This window comes from Elaeis guineensis, chromosome 9, assembly GCF_000442705.2.
Source record: "Elaeis guineensis isolate ETL-2024a chromosome 9, EG11, whole genome shotgun sequence".
Lineage (NCBI taxonomy): Eukaryota > Viridiplantae > Streptophyta > Magnoliopsida > Arecales > Arecaceae > Elaeis > Elaeis guineensis.
The window spans coordinates 25,105,914-25,119,515 of NC_026001.2; the positions used below are offsets into that span (position 1 = coordinate 25,105,914).

The 13,602-nt window shown below is 38.4% G+C and overlaps 1 non-coding gene across 1 annotated transcript; it reads left to right on the forward strand.

Moving 5' to 3' along the window:
• The first annotated feature begins 12,331 nt into the window (after positions 1 to 12,331).
• Positions 12,332 to 12,437, forward strand: LOC140851878 (small nucleolar RNA R71). Its single transcript, XR_012134635.1, has one exon. It is a non-coding gene; the product is annotated as a small nucleolar RNA R71 (small nucleolar RNA).
• Positions 12,438 to 13,602: the final 1,165 nt, after the last annotated feature.

The window sequence follows — 13,602 nt, forward strand, 5'->3', positions numbered from 1 at the left end:
AAAACAGGGGACCGTGAGGTCCCCTCGTTGGTTGGCCGACCGGCGGCGCAGCCGGTGTGGGCGGCCATCGGCAGGAGGGGGTGACTCACCGATAAGAAGAGGGCCAAACCGATGGTCGGCGGTGACCACCGGCGCCGGTAATCCAAGAAAATGGTAAAAAAATGAAGGTTACTTCCGTAACAAAATTCAGCGACTCCGGTCGCCGGAGAGCATGCACATCGGCACGGGAAGGAAGAGGGAGAAGAGAGGAAGGGGAGGAGGATTACCTCCGTCGCCGGCGAAGCTTTTTCGGCGAGAAATTGGACGGCACAGGGGTGGTCTTCCGCAGGATTTTTCCGACGATTGCCGCCATTTGAGTTTAGAATTTTTGGTGGAAAGGAGAGAGGAGGGATCTCCTCCTTAAATAGGATCGGAGGGAACTTGTTTCCGACTCCGATTGGGAGCCGGCGAGAGGAGGAAGAAGACTCCCTTCGGGAGTCTTCTCCTCTGTTTTCCTTTTTTTTTTGTTTGGGCTTTGGCTGGGATTCTGGCATGGGTTGGGCCGTCACAAAAATAAATCAAAATTTATTTTTTTAAAATCAGAATCTCTAGATCTAAGATCCTATTATATGATTATTACATAGCATTAAATCAAAAATAAAATATATAGAGCATGAGCTATATGTTGATCATATCAACATGTTTCCATACTACATCTAATTTATGTATTAAACAATAGATCAGATCTATTTCCTTGCAAGTTAGACATTCTAACCTTACTGATCCGGGCTTGAGAATAATGTTGCAAACGCACATGCATCCGATCTCTAGGAGTCGTCCATACAAGCCCACGAATCTTGACCAGAAATCCTGCTTCAGAAAATCAGTACAGTATGCTAGTACTGCACTGATCCTTCTTCAATGGTTGATCAGGTACCTTCTTCTTCTTGATTTAAGCTCTTCCAAAGATGAGAAGTAGGAGGAGAAGTTTTAGATCTGAGACACATGGAGGAAGGGAAGAGATGAAACTAACAACCCTAGAAGAAGACCCTGTTCTTCTTCTCTTTACTTTCTCCTAGACACCTTATCTTGTGTCTATTATATCTCTACGACCCAAAGGTCTTTCTCTCAAATTTTTGGATGCCCCAAAGGTATCTCAAATCTCTATGTTTCAAGAAAATTTTATGAAGAAACTCATTTTATAGAGAGAGATATGATAGAGTCTTTTTTAGGTCAAATACCTAGTCAAGGCTTATCCAAACATGGCAAGATAAGGGGTGCCCAACTCTTGGGTGCCTCCTTCTTATTTTTATGAATGGACCACCAGCAAAGGGTGCACAATGTGTGCCCTAAAATTCACAAAAATCCCAAAAAAAAATCTGGGTAAATTTGGTGCAAAAAAGAAAGAGTTTTGGATTTCTAAAACTTTATCTCATAGAATTTGAAATCCAAACTTATTCTTACTTTGATTTGATCCACAACCACTTTCCATATATGAAAAAAGAGACAAAACCTTTTAGACATAGGAAAGACCTGGAAGAGGGCTTTTGTCGCACACAATAAGAGGAGGTTGGTATGGAATAAGAGAGAGGGCATGGGGGGGCTTATGTGGCGCAAGGTGGAATCCTAGTCTTACTAGGATTTATCTTATGACTTGTTTTAATTTGATTTTTCAAACCAAATCAAACCAAAATTAGATCAACCCAATTCAAATAGGTATTAACCCAATTAAGAATCTAATTTAATCATATTAAATTAGATTTAAATCTGATTTAATTTTCTAATCAAATTAAAAATTAGGTTGACCCAAGTCCAAATTGAACTAGGACTAGTTTTTTCCTTGCACTTGGCTTATCCAATAAACCAATTGGACTTGATCCAATCAAGCCCAAACTAAATCTAATTAAATCAAATTCAACTAGACTTAATCTCAGCCCATTGGCTTAATCAAATTTAGTCAATTAGCAATCGAATTACTAATCGATCCTCCTGCAACACTTGCACTAGGTTAAATGTCAATCATATTGATCATTTAATCCTAGAACAATTTTTAATCATTGATTAACCATCCGATCGGATCATGAACTCTAATATGTGTGATCTCATAGGTCCGAACCTAAACTGATAGCACAGGAATAAATTTTTATACCAATCAAAGTGACCATCTAGCAATGGTACCCGACGATCGAATAGATCGAATGTGTACAACAACATCCTTAGAACCCATGTGGATATAGTTTCCATATAATTCATCCCCTTGACCAAAATGATCATAGAACACCACAGAGTTTCACTGTTAACTCTGATCAGGTTGTCCACATTGTATTTTAAAATATCAAATCCATCTGATGGATTATCCTAGCCAAGGTTTTGCTAAATTAAAATACAGTGACTCATTCTTCTCCAACTCTTGGAGTGGTCAATCCCATCTCGATCACACTCTGACTTCGCAAGTACTTGACTATGCCCAGAAGCCTTTCGTTACTGAATTAGAAATTTAGTTAGTCCAGTACCAAAGCACAATGAGTTGCTTGCAAGTCACTGAGGTGATCTCAAGTCTAAGGGACACTTATACCTATATCCCATTAGAGACATTCTCGACAGCAGAATGCTCTAGAGTTGGTCACGTTAAATGATGATGTACCCTTATATCTCACCTGTATGCCATACCAGTGTCTCCACACTCCTTGGTTAAAAGAACAACCAACTCATATGGCCTACAGCGACCTATGCTCGATAGAAGCTGTCGTCCTTATTAACAGCCTATCATTTGGTCGTGAATAATTTTAAGGACTAATTGATAAATTCTCTCTTTATCGAATCTAAATAGTCCTAAGGACTTCATCATAACAACAGAGTTCATTAGAAGATGAAAGCTTATGATAAAAATATCAAATATATTTTATTTATTAATAAATCAATTACTATACAAGATTGCTCAACCATCAACAGGCTGATGATTGATTTTTGGGACATATTTTCCAACAACTCTCACTTGTTCTAAAGCCACTCATCACAGTATCTAATACCCATCTTCGACTTATGGTTGTCGAACTTCTTTATCACTAGGGCTTTAGTGAAGGAGTCGGTCAGGTTCTCCTTTTCGTTGATCTTCTGAAGGTCGACGTCACCTCGATCCATGATCTCCTGAATCAGGTGGAAGCGACACAAAATATGCTTCGTCCGTTGGTGTGCTTTGGGTTCCTTCACCTGAGCTATGGCACTAGTGCTGTTGCAGTAGAGCAGGATTGAACCATCGAGAGAGGATGCTACTCTGAGCTCGATGATGAATTTTCTCAGCCACACAGCTTCTTTTGCGGCATCCAATGCTGCGATGTACTCTACTTCACAAATAGAGTCTGCCACAGTATGTTGCTTGAAACTCTTCCAGCAGATAACTTCACCATTCAGAATAAAGATATAACCCGACACGCTTCTACTGTCATCATGGTTAGATTGAAAGCTGGAGTCTGTGAACCCCACAAATTTTAGATCTGACTCGCCATAAACCAACCATTGGTCCTTAGTATTTCTCAAATACTTAAGGATGGCTTTAACCACTTTCCAGTGATTTTCTCCAGGATCAGATTAGTATCTACTCACTACTCCTAGTGAGTATATCACATCTGATCTTGTACATGTCATGACGTACATGATAGATCCCACGATCGATGCATATGGGACTCTACTCATATGTTCTCTCTCTTCAAAAGTTATCGGATAATCTTTTTTAGAGAGAAAAATTTCATGGCCTATCGGTAGATAGTCCTTCTTGGAATTCTCCATGCTGAACCTCTTCAGCACAGTGTCTATGTACATGGACTGGGATAACCCGAGCATCTTTTTAGATCTATCCCTATAGATCTTCATCCCTAGGATGTAGGATGCTTCACCCAAGTCCTTCATGGAGAACTGCGATGACAACCAAATTTTTATTCCCTATAGTGTGGGGATGTCATTCTCAATTAAGAGAATGTCATCCACGTACAAGACAAGGAATACCACAACTGGACCATTTGCCTATTTATAGATGTAGGGCTCTTCTCCATTCTTAATGAAGCCATACATTTTGATCACCTTATCAAAATGCATGTTCCAACTTCGCGAAGCTTGCTTCAATCCATAAATGGATCTTTGAAGTTTGCACACCTTGGACTCATCTGTGGATATAAATCTCTCAGGTTGTATCATATACATCTCTTCGGTCAGCTCTCCATTCAGGAAAGCTATCTTTACATCCATTTACCAGATCTCATAATCCAGATGGACAGCTATTGCAAGCATTATCCGAATGGATTTGAGCATTGCCACAGGAGAAAATATCTCATCATAGTCAATACCATAACGTTGACGATACCCCTTAGCAACCAAACGGACTTTATAGGTCTCCACCTTTTTGTCTGCATCCCTTTTCCTTTTGAACACCCATTTACACCTAATGGGTTTAACCCCTTCATGTGGGTCAATCAATGTCCATACATCGTTGACCTTCACGGATTCTATTTCAGATTTCATGGCTTCAAGTCATTTCTTAGAATCAGATCTTTGCATTGCATCCATATAGGTGATTGGATCCTCATCATTCTCATCGAGTTGAATGGGATCACCATTCTGGACCAAGAAATTATAGTGTCTGTCTGACTGATGCGGTACTCTATCAGATCACCTTAATGATGCAGGTACATTGGGCTTCGGATCTGATCTAATCAAATCTGACTCAGGTTCAGCTATTGGTATCGATTTTTCTACCTATTGAACTTCATCAAGTTCAACCTTAGAGGCAACAGTTCCTTCACCAAGGAACTTTTTTTCTAAAAAGATTATCTTAAGGCTGACGAACACCTTTTGTTCATCAGCATGGTAGAAAAAATATCCTTTGATCTCTTTGGAGTACCCAATGATTGTGCATTTGTCAGACCTAGGTCTAAGTTTGTCTGTGACTAATCGTTTGACATAGGCCGGGCACCCCCAGACCCTAAGGTGTGAAAGTACTGGCTTACATCCTGTCCATATCTCATATGGAGTCTTAATTATAGACTTACTTAAAACCCTATTTAACAGATAACAGGCCGATTCGAGTGCAAATCCCCAGAAGGATATCGGCAAGCTGGCAAAACCCATCATGGATCAGACCATATCTAACAGAGTCTGATTTCTCCTTTCAGATACATCATTATGCTGTGGTGTTCTTGGAGGAGTCCATTGGGAGAGAATTTCATTCTCTCCTAGATATATGAAAAACTCACTAGAAAGATGATGTGTAGTCATTGATAGCACAAAAAATAACTCTACTCACTATGTAGGTAGGATGAGTCGAGATCGTATCCTCAGGGATCTTGGGCTAAGTTGAGCTTGCAAAATAAAAGAAAGAAGCGTTGTTTTGATTTGAAAAATAAATTATCTTAAAATTGATGTAATTAGAAAATAAAGAGCTTGGGAGTTTTGAATTAATTTTGCACTAGTAGAGTTGTATCTCTTTTTTTTTTAAATAAATAGATGTGATTAATCTTAGAAAAAATATCTATCTTTCCTTGACACACCCCATACCTGTAGATCATGGTGCATCTTTGAAAAGTACTAGGTAAACAACTCTTCTTTCTTCGGCACGCCCCGTACCCATAGATCATGGTGCATCTCCAGAAAGTAAAAGTTATTCGTAATATTAATCTAACAGGAAAGCATAAATAAAAGTATATGAAAGAGAGCAAATAAAGAACTCATGATGATTTAAATAAAAAGTATAATCTTTATTGCATATAAAGAAATACAAGAAAGTTTAGAACAATAAACCCACTCTGTGTCATTACAAAATTTTTTCTCCACTCTCGAGACTGCTAGCCTAGTTGCTCATAGAGTACTCCCTTTCTCTTCCTCTATGCAAGGCTCTAGAAGTATTTCTAGGATCCCCCCCAAATGGGAGTACAAGAGCCTTTTTATAGGTATTAGGAGGGAGGAGTTTTACATGATTTTCAGATGTGGGACTAAAGAAAATACTAAAGACTAAAAGATGGATGGATGAGATGAAAAGATCACAAGCAGATAAAAAAAATATAAATTCTTCCTCTTGAAGTATTTTCAAGTATTATATTTTTTTCTTTTAATTTTTAGATCAATCTGCTATCATGAGCATCCTTCTGTTCGCCACTGTGTCTGCCAGCACTAACTCCCCGCGAACCTGCCATGTCGCACGCCCGCAATGCCGTGCGCCCGCAATGCCGTGCGCCCGTAATCTTCTTTCACGGACCAGTTAGCTGTTAGGAAACCACTTACACTCCTTTTTGATTAGAAAATTATAAAAAGAAACTTTTGTTTCTTTAAAATGATGCTTATATCTTTTTTGGGTTCCTTGCATAGTATCTTCATTTTCTATAATACCGTATGCATCCTTCTTTTATTTTAAGTCTAATTTTTTTCAAAATTGAGTCTTTTTGATCTACGAATCAGACTCTTTGTATCATCAATCACCTTTCCTATAAAACATAAAAAGAAGCATCAAATTCTTAATAAATAAAATAAATTAAATATAATTTTCTACTTTAAATGACTTAAATTAAGTGTTTATCACACCCTCCAACTTGAATTTTGCTCGTTCTCGAGTAAAATAGATATATCAGCATTGTGTACCGACTCGATCTTGAATAAAAAGTTAGGTTAGGCATCCCAAAAGGTAAATGATATCTGGTCAGACCATTAAAAAGATACTTCATTGGATTATCAATTTGACCCAATTAGTGACTGAGTATTAACTAAAAAAATTTCAAGAGCTTTTCTTTCACCAACTCCCCACTTTACTCTTTAAATCTTCTAACTTAATGTGAGAGAGGTTTATTATCTTCTTGCAATTTAGTCCCCTTATTATCCATTATTTTTTTTTAATATTGCCCACCTTTTTACATGAACCACAATGCTTACTTAGGTGAAGAGACCCAATTACTCAGTAGAAAACTAATATATATATATATATTTAAATAAATTTTAAGAAAAATTTTTGCATACCTCGACCTTTCCACCTAATCTCTCTTGAAGCAGATTCTTTATTGAGATCAATAAGAAGAGGATTGTAGAATCACTCCTAAAATTTGATCTAGTCTAAATCCTACCATTCATTGAATTTTTTTAATAATTTATTCCTCAGTATCTCTATTATCTTGACCGTTAATCATTCATTGATGAGGATGCCTAATTGACTCTTAATCAAAATAAAATTTAGATACACAAAATTAATTATTTCTGACCATACTCAAGGATTTTATTAATTTTCTTTCCCCCCCAACTTAATCTACATTGTCCTCAATAGAGTAGGAAAGCAAAGAAAATAAAAGGAGAGAGTGCACCTAGGATAATTTTGCTTCGAAAGTTAAAGATAGCTTCATTGATTAATAGGCTCTTATTCTAAATTTTTGCAGCTGCAGTAAAGTAAAAAAAATATGAAATCATTGGGTTGCCTCCCAACAAGTGCTAAGTTTTACGTCTTCAGGCAGACGCCAAGTTTATTATTCATTATAAAGTGGATCACACAGGTAGATGGTGTCGATTCATTTTTTATGTGCAATTTCATCTACATATGGCTTCAGACGTTGGCTGTTTACCTTAATTTATTGCCATTCCGAGGGTCATGAATTTCAATTGCTCCATGTGGGAATATTTGTGTGACAATGAAAGGTCCATCCCATCGGGATCGAAGTTTATCAAAAAAAAAGCATAACCTGAAATTGAAAAGCCATACCTTTTGATTTAACTCAAATGATTTTCTAGAGATATATTTGTCATGAAATACTTTGGTTCAAGCCTTGTAAATTCGTGAACTCTCGTATGCATCGTTGCGAAGTTCTTCCAGTTCATTGATTTGCAACCTTCGATTAGAACCTGCATTCTTCATGTTAAAATTAAATATTCGTATGGCCCAGAGTGCACGATATTCTAATTCAACCGGTAGATGGCAAGCTTTGCCATAAACTAATCGGTAGGGTGACATACCGATAGGGGTTTTAAAAGCTGTACGGTAAGCCTATAATGCATCATCTAAGCGAAGAGACCAATCCTTTCTATCAGGCCTAACCGTCTTTTCTAGGATATGTTTAATCTCCCTATTTGACACCTCTACCTGACCATTAGTTTGGGGGTGATATGGTGTGGCCACTTTGTGTGTAATATTATATTTTTTCATAAGTGCTTCAAAATATTTATTCGTAAAATGAGTCCCCCCATCACTAATGATCACCCTTGGGAAGCCAAATCGACCAATGATGTTTCATTGGATAAAACTAGTTACAACTTTATTATTATTAGTCCGTGTAGCTATTGCCTCCATCAATTTTGACACGTAATCAACTGCCACCAGAATATATTCGAATCCAAATAAGGCTGGAAAAGGTCCCATGAAATCAATCCCCCAAACATTGAAGATTTCTACTACTAAAATGGGGGTCAGCGGCATCATATCCTTCTTGGATAAATTTTCTGTTTGCTGACATTACAGACAACTTTGGCCAAATTCATGTGCATCCTTGAAAAGCGTTGGCCAATAAAACCCACTCTGCAGCACTTTTGCTGCAGTTCTTCTTTCACTAAAATGTCCCCCATATGCTGAAGAATGGCAAAAAGTGAGAATGCTTTGGAATTCACTCTCAGAAACAAAACGGTGAATAACTTGGTTAGAACAGTATTTGAATAGTTCAGATTCCTCCTAGAAATAATATTTAATTTGCAAGAAAAATTGATCCTTTTCTTGTTTTGTCCAAAGAGAAGGTACTTGTCTTGTTGACAAGTAATTGACAATATGGGCAAACCATGGAGGACGGTTAGAGGAGATTGCGAAAAGTTGTTCGTCAGAAAATTTTTCTTTGACCTCATCTATGCCTATCGTGTGTTCAACTAAGATCCTGGAGATGTGATCAGCTACCACATTCTCGAAACCCTTCTTATCTCAGATTTTCAGATCAAATTCTTGTAAAAGAAGGATCCATCTGATCAAACACGGTTTAGTATCTTTCTTTGAGAGGAGATGTTTCAGAGTTGCATGATCAGAGTAAACTAGAACCTTAGACCCTAACAGATATGAGCAAAATTTTTCAAGAGCGAACACTACTGCTAGTAGCTCTTTTTCTATTGTGGTGTAGTTTAATTGGGCATCAAAAAGAGTCTTGCTAGTATAATAGATCACATGTGGCTCCTTATTGATTTTTTGGCCTAAGACGGCACCTATTGCAAAGTCAGAGGCATCACACATAATCTCAAATGGAATGGACCAGTCAGGGGGTTTTATTATGGGTGCTGTTGTCAAGGCTGTTCGTAATGTGTTGAATGCTTTCAAACAGTCTTCGTCCAAGACAAATGGTGTGTCCTTGGCCAACAGATTGCACAGGGGTCTTGAAATCTTGCTAAAGTCTTTGATGAAGCATCTATAAAATCCAGCATGACCTAAGAAGGATCGTATTTGTCGGACCGAAGTAGGGAGTGGTAGTTTTGAAATGACCTCAACTTTGGCTTTATCTACCTCGATTCCTCTTTCAGAAATAATATGTCTTAATACAATTCCTTTCCGCACCATGAAATGGCTCTTTTTCAACTTAGGACGAGATTTGTCTCCATACACCATTTAAAAACTTTGGAAAGATTATGGAGACAATCCTCAAAGGTGGTTCCAAACATAGAAAAATCATTCATAAAAACTTCAAGATATTTATCCACCATATCCAAAAAAATGACCAGTATACACTGTTGAAATGTAGCGGGTGCATTGCAGAGCCCGAATGGCATATGTCGAAAAGCGAAGGTGCCATAGGGGCAGGTGAAGGTAGTCTTTTATTGGTCATTCGAAAATATAGGTACTTGATTGTACCCTAAATAACCATCAAGAAAATAGAAGAAACTTTGTCCTGCTAACTGTTCTAAGATTTGGTCGATGAAGGGCAATGGAAAATGGTCCTTTCTAGTAACGGTATTTAGTTTTCTATAATCTATGCATACTCGCCATCCAGATGATTTGCGAGTGGGAAGCAGTTCAGCTTCTTCATTCTCAACCACAGTAATACCTGATTTCTTAGATACTACTTGAGTGGGACTGACCCATTTACTATCAGATATGGGGTAGATGATTCTAGCATCTAACTACTTTACCACCTCTTTCTTTACTACTTCACGCATGTTTGGGTTTAATCTCCTCTGCATATCTCGATGGGGTTTGGCATTTGCCTCAAAATGAATATGGTGCATGCAAATGAAGGGGTCAATTCCTTTTAAATCGACAATGGACCAACCGATAGCCTCTTTGTGTTCCTTCAGAATACCAACCAATTATGTTTCCTAATTAGGGGTCAAGTCTGATGCAATGATTGCCGGGAGGGTGTCATTGGGTCCTAGAAATACATACTTGAGCGTAACAGGAAGGGGTTTCAATTCTAACGTAGGTGGTGATTTTAAAGATAGAACTATTGGTGTACTGGCTAATGTGGGCAATGGCTCATACTTGATTGTCCATGGAGAAGTGGTTTTATCGTGTGGTGTATCCAACAAGGTGTTAACTTCTTTCATATATCCCTCAAAGTCATACACTCCAAAGTGAGCCAAGCAAGTATCTAAGGGGTCTGGTGCTAGAATTATGGGTATTGCATCTTCTATAATGTCTTCTAATGTATCTACTTCGAAGCAACTATCCATTGATGGTCTTTGAAAAGTACCAAACACATTCAGTCTCAGTTTCTTATTTCCAAACGATACGTCCATGACTCCTATCCTACAATTAATGCATGCATTTGCCATAGCTAGGAAGGATCGTCCTAAGATAATGAGAATTTATCTTGGGTTGCCACTTAGTTCCATGTCGAGAACCAAAAAATTAACTGAAAAGTAAAACTCATCTACCTTGACCAAGACATCCTCAAGCATTCCACGTGGTTCCTTAATTGATCTATCGGCTAATTGCAGTGTGACTGATGTGGGTTTCAGTTCTCCGAATCCAAAAAGTTCATACATCGAACTAGGTAAAAGATTCACACTTGCCCCTAAGTCCAGAAGAGCTTTTTCAATGTGATAATCTCCTATAACACAGGAAATGATGGGGGCTCCTAGGTCCTTAAGCTTTGGAGGAGTGGCATGCTGGAAGACAGAACTAGCCTGTTCAGTGAGGCATACTTTCTTTGGGATTTGTGATCTAGATTTACGTTTTTGGGTGCATAAATTCTTCAAAAATTTGACATAAGCAGGGACCTGTTTGATTGCATCTAGAAGGGAAAGATTAATTTGGACTTGCTTAAACAATTTCAACATCTCGTCGAGTCTTCCTCCCTTCTTATCTGTAGGAATAGGGGCTTTCAGGGCATCCAAAAATGGGACTTTAGGCAAGTAAGATGATTCCGGTGCAGTTGGTTCATTCTCTATTTTAAGGTGCTCCTTGTTCTTGGGTGATTTGGCTTTGGTTAGAGGTTTAGGGTCGGTCTTATTAGTTTTACTAGTGTGTTCAATGACCTTCCCACTTCTCAGAGTCATGATTGATTTGGCATGTTCAGAAAAAGCTTCTGGGGTATTAGAGCTCTCAATCACAAATTGCCCTCTTGGGTTGCTCTCGGGTTGGCTAGATAATTTTTCTCCTTCCCTCCTATTGAATGCAGTTGCTAGTTGACCTATTTGGGTCTCTAGCTTAGCAATGGATTGTGTGTGGGAGTTAAGGGTCTGAGTGTTGACTTCTAATCATTCTAGTACTTTCAGAACTTTTTCCTCAAAAGCTAAGCTGTGACCAGTAGTAGACAGTTGAGGAGCATTTTGAAATTGATGGTATGGTCCATGCCTATATGTTGGGTCCTGATATTGAGGTCGAGGTGCGGTAGGGCCAACCACTGGTTGTGGTCTCCAGAAAAAATTTGGATGATTTCTCCAGCCGGGGTTATAAGTGTTCAAATATGAATCGTTTCCTGGTCTGCGAGCTTATTGGACTTAAGCTTGCTGAACCTACTCGTGCACAAACTCAGAAAATTGAGGTGTGGCTGGGCATTCACTAACAAAATAGTTCGGACTTGCACACAATGCACAAGCTTCTTGGATTGGGTTAGGTGGAATCGAGGATTGTCTAGTATTTAGAAGACGGTCTAATTTTTGGGATAGTTTATCTACCTTACTGTGGATATCTATGACATTTTTAATCTAATAAATTCCACTTTTTTTTTGTTGAAGCATGGGTTGTTCTCTAGAGGTGGCAGACATATAATGTAGGGAATTCTCACTAAGTATTTCAAAGAGCTGTCAGGCTTCATCCTCACTCTTTAGCATGAATGTCCCACCACATGATGCATCAATCATTTATTGGTGTTTCTTTGATAGACAATCATAAAAACACTGACAAAGTTGCCATTTAGGGATAGCATGGTGTGGACATTTATGAATGAGGTCCCTTAACCTTTCTCATGTCTCATGAAAAAGTTCACCCTCCAATTGGAAAAAACTAGTGATAGCTTTTCTAATTTGATTTATTTTTTCAATTGAAAAGTATTTCTTGAGAAATTCTCTCTGAAGATAATCCCAAGTTGAAATGGTTATAGAGTCTAAGGAGTTTAACCAATGCTTGGCTTTGTCCTTAAGTGAGAAAGGGAATAGTTTCAACCTAAGGGCATCATCAGAGAAATTTTGGATGTTTACTGTGGAACAAATTTCAAGAAATTCATCCAAGTGTTTGTATGGGTCCTCGTTACTAAGTCCATAGAATGATGGCAATATTTGAATAATGCTAGACTTAATCTCATATTGGGTAGCTTCTACTGGAGGTGCTTGCATGCATGGAGAGTAGGTATACGAGGATGGAGTAAAATATTCTCTCAATGAGCATGGAGGATTAGCCTCACCAGGTGCAGCCATGATTCTAACTTGGATAGTCCTAAGAGTCTTTTCTAATTCTTCGTCTAATGGTTGCAAGTCGGGTTTTAGTGATCGTCAACCTAACATGCAACTAAAAGGTCTATGTAGGACTATCCTAGTCTGTTAAGGATTTTTTTTTAATTATTAAGAGGAGAGGAGAAGAGAGAAAAGAGTTCTAAAGAAGAGATCCTAAGAAGTCCTAAAACTAATAGAAGAATTAGTTGTGGTTAGATTTTAATTACAATCAAGTTAGCACGTAGTGGACTCTCTATCCTAAAGTTTTCCTAGTTCTAGACAGCTCCTAACTGTAGTTAGCCTTCAAGCCCTCCAAGTCAGAGCTTGACCAACCAACTGGCCAGATAAGTGTAAGGTCGGTGGGAGTCCCTCCATTGCTTTCCTTAGACACAAATTAAATTGGCCAGGTCAGCGAACGGAATCAATTAAAATCCACCTTCCTTTGGGCCCAGTCATCCCGCAAACCACTTGCCTAGACACTAGCTAGCTGACCAAGTCTAACCTGGTTCAACTCTCAGGGTCACTTGTCCTAATGAGCTCGAAATCCTTAGGGATCAACGTCTAATTAATTTTAGATTAAGGTCTAGGTTATGCAAATGCAAGGGAGTGATTTGTGGGCCAAGGAAGGGTGATCAAATCCCTACCTTATCTTAGTTAATGGGTTGTGCCCTTAAAGTTAATTATGGAGACGCAATGCAAAGGAACAAGGTGTCCAATCAAGTTAGAGATTTTTATATTTGAGATTACACTATTTTAGTTAAG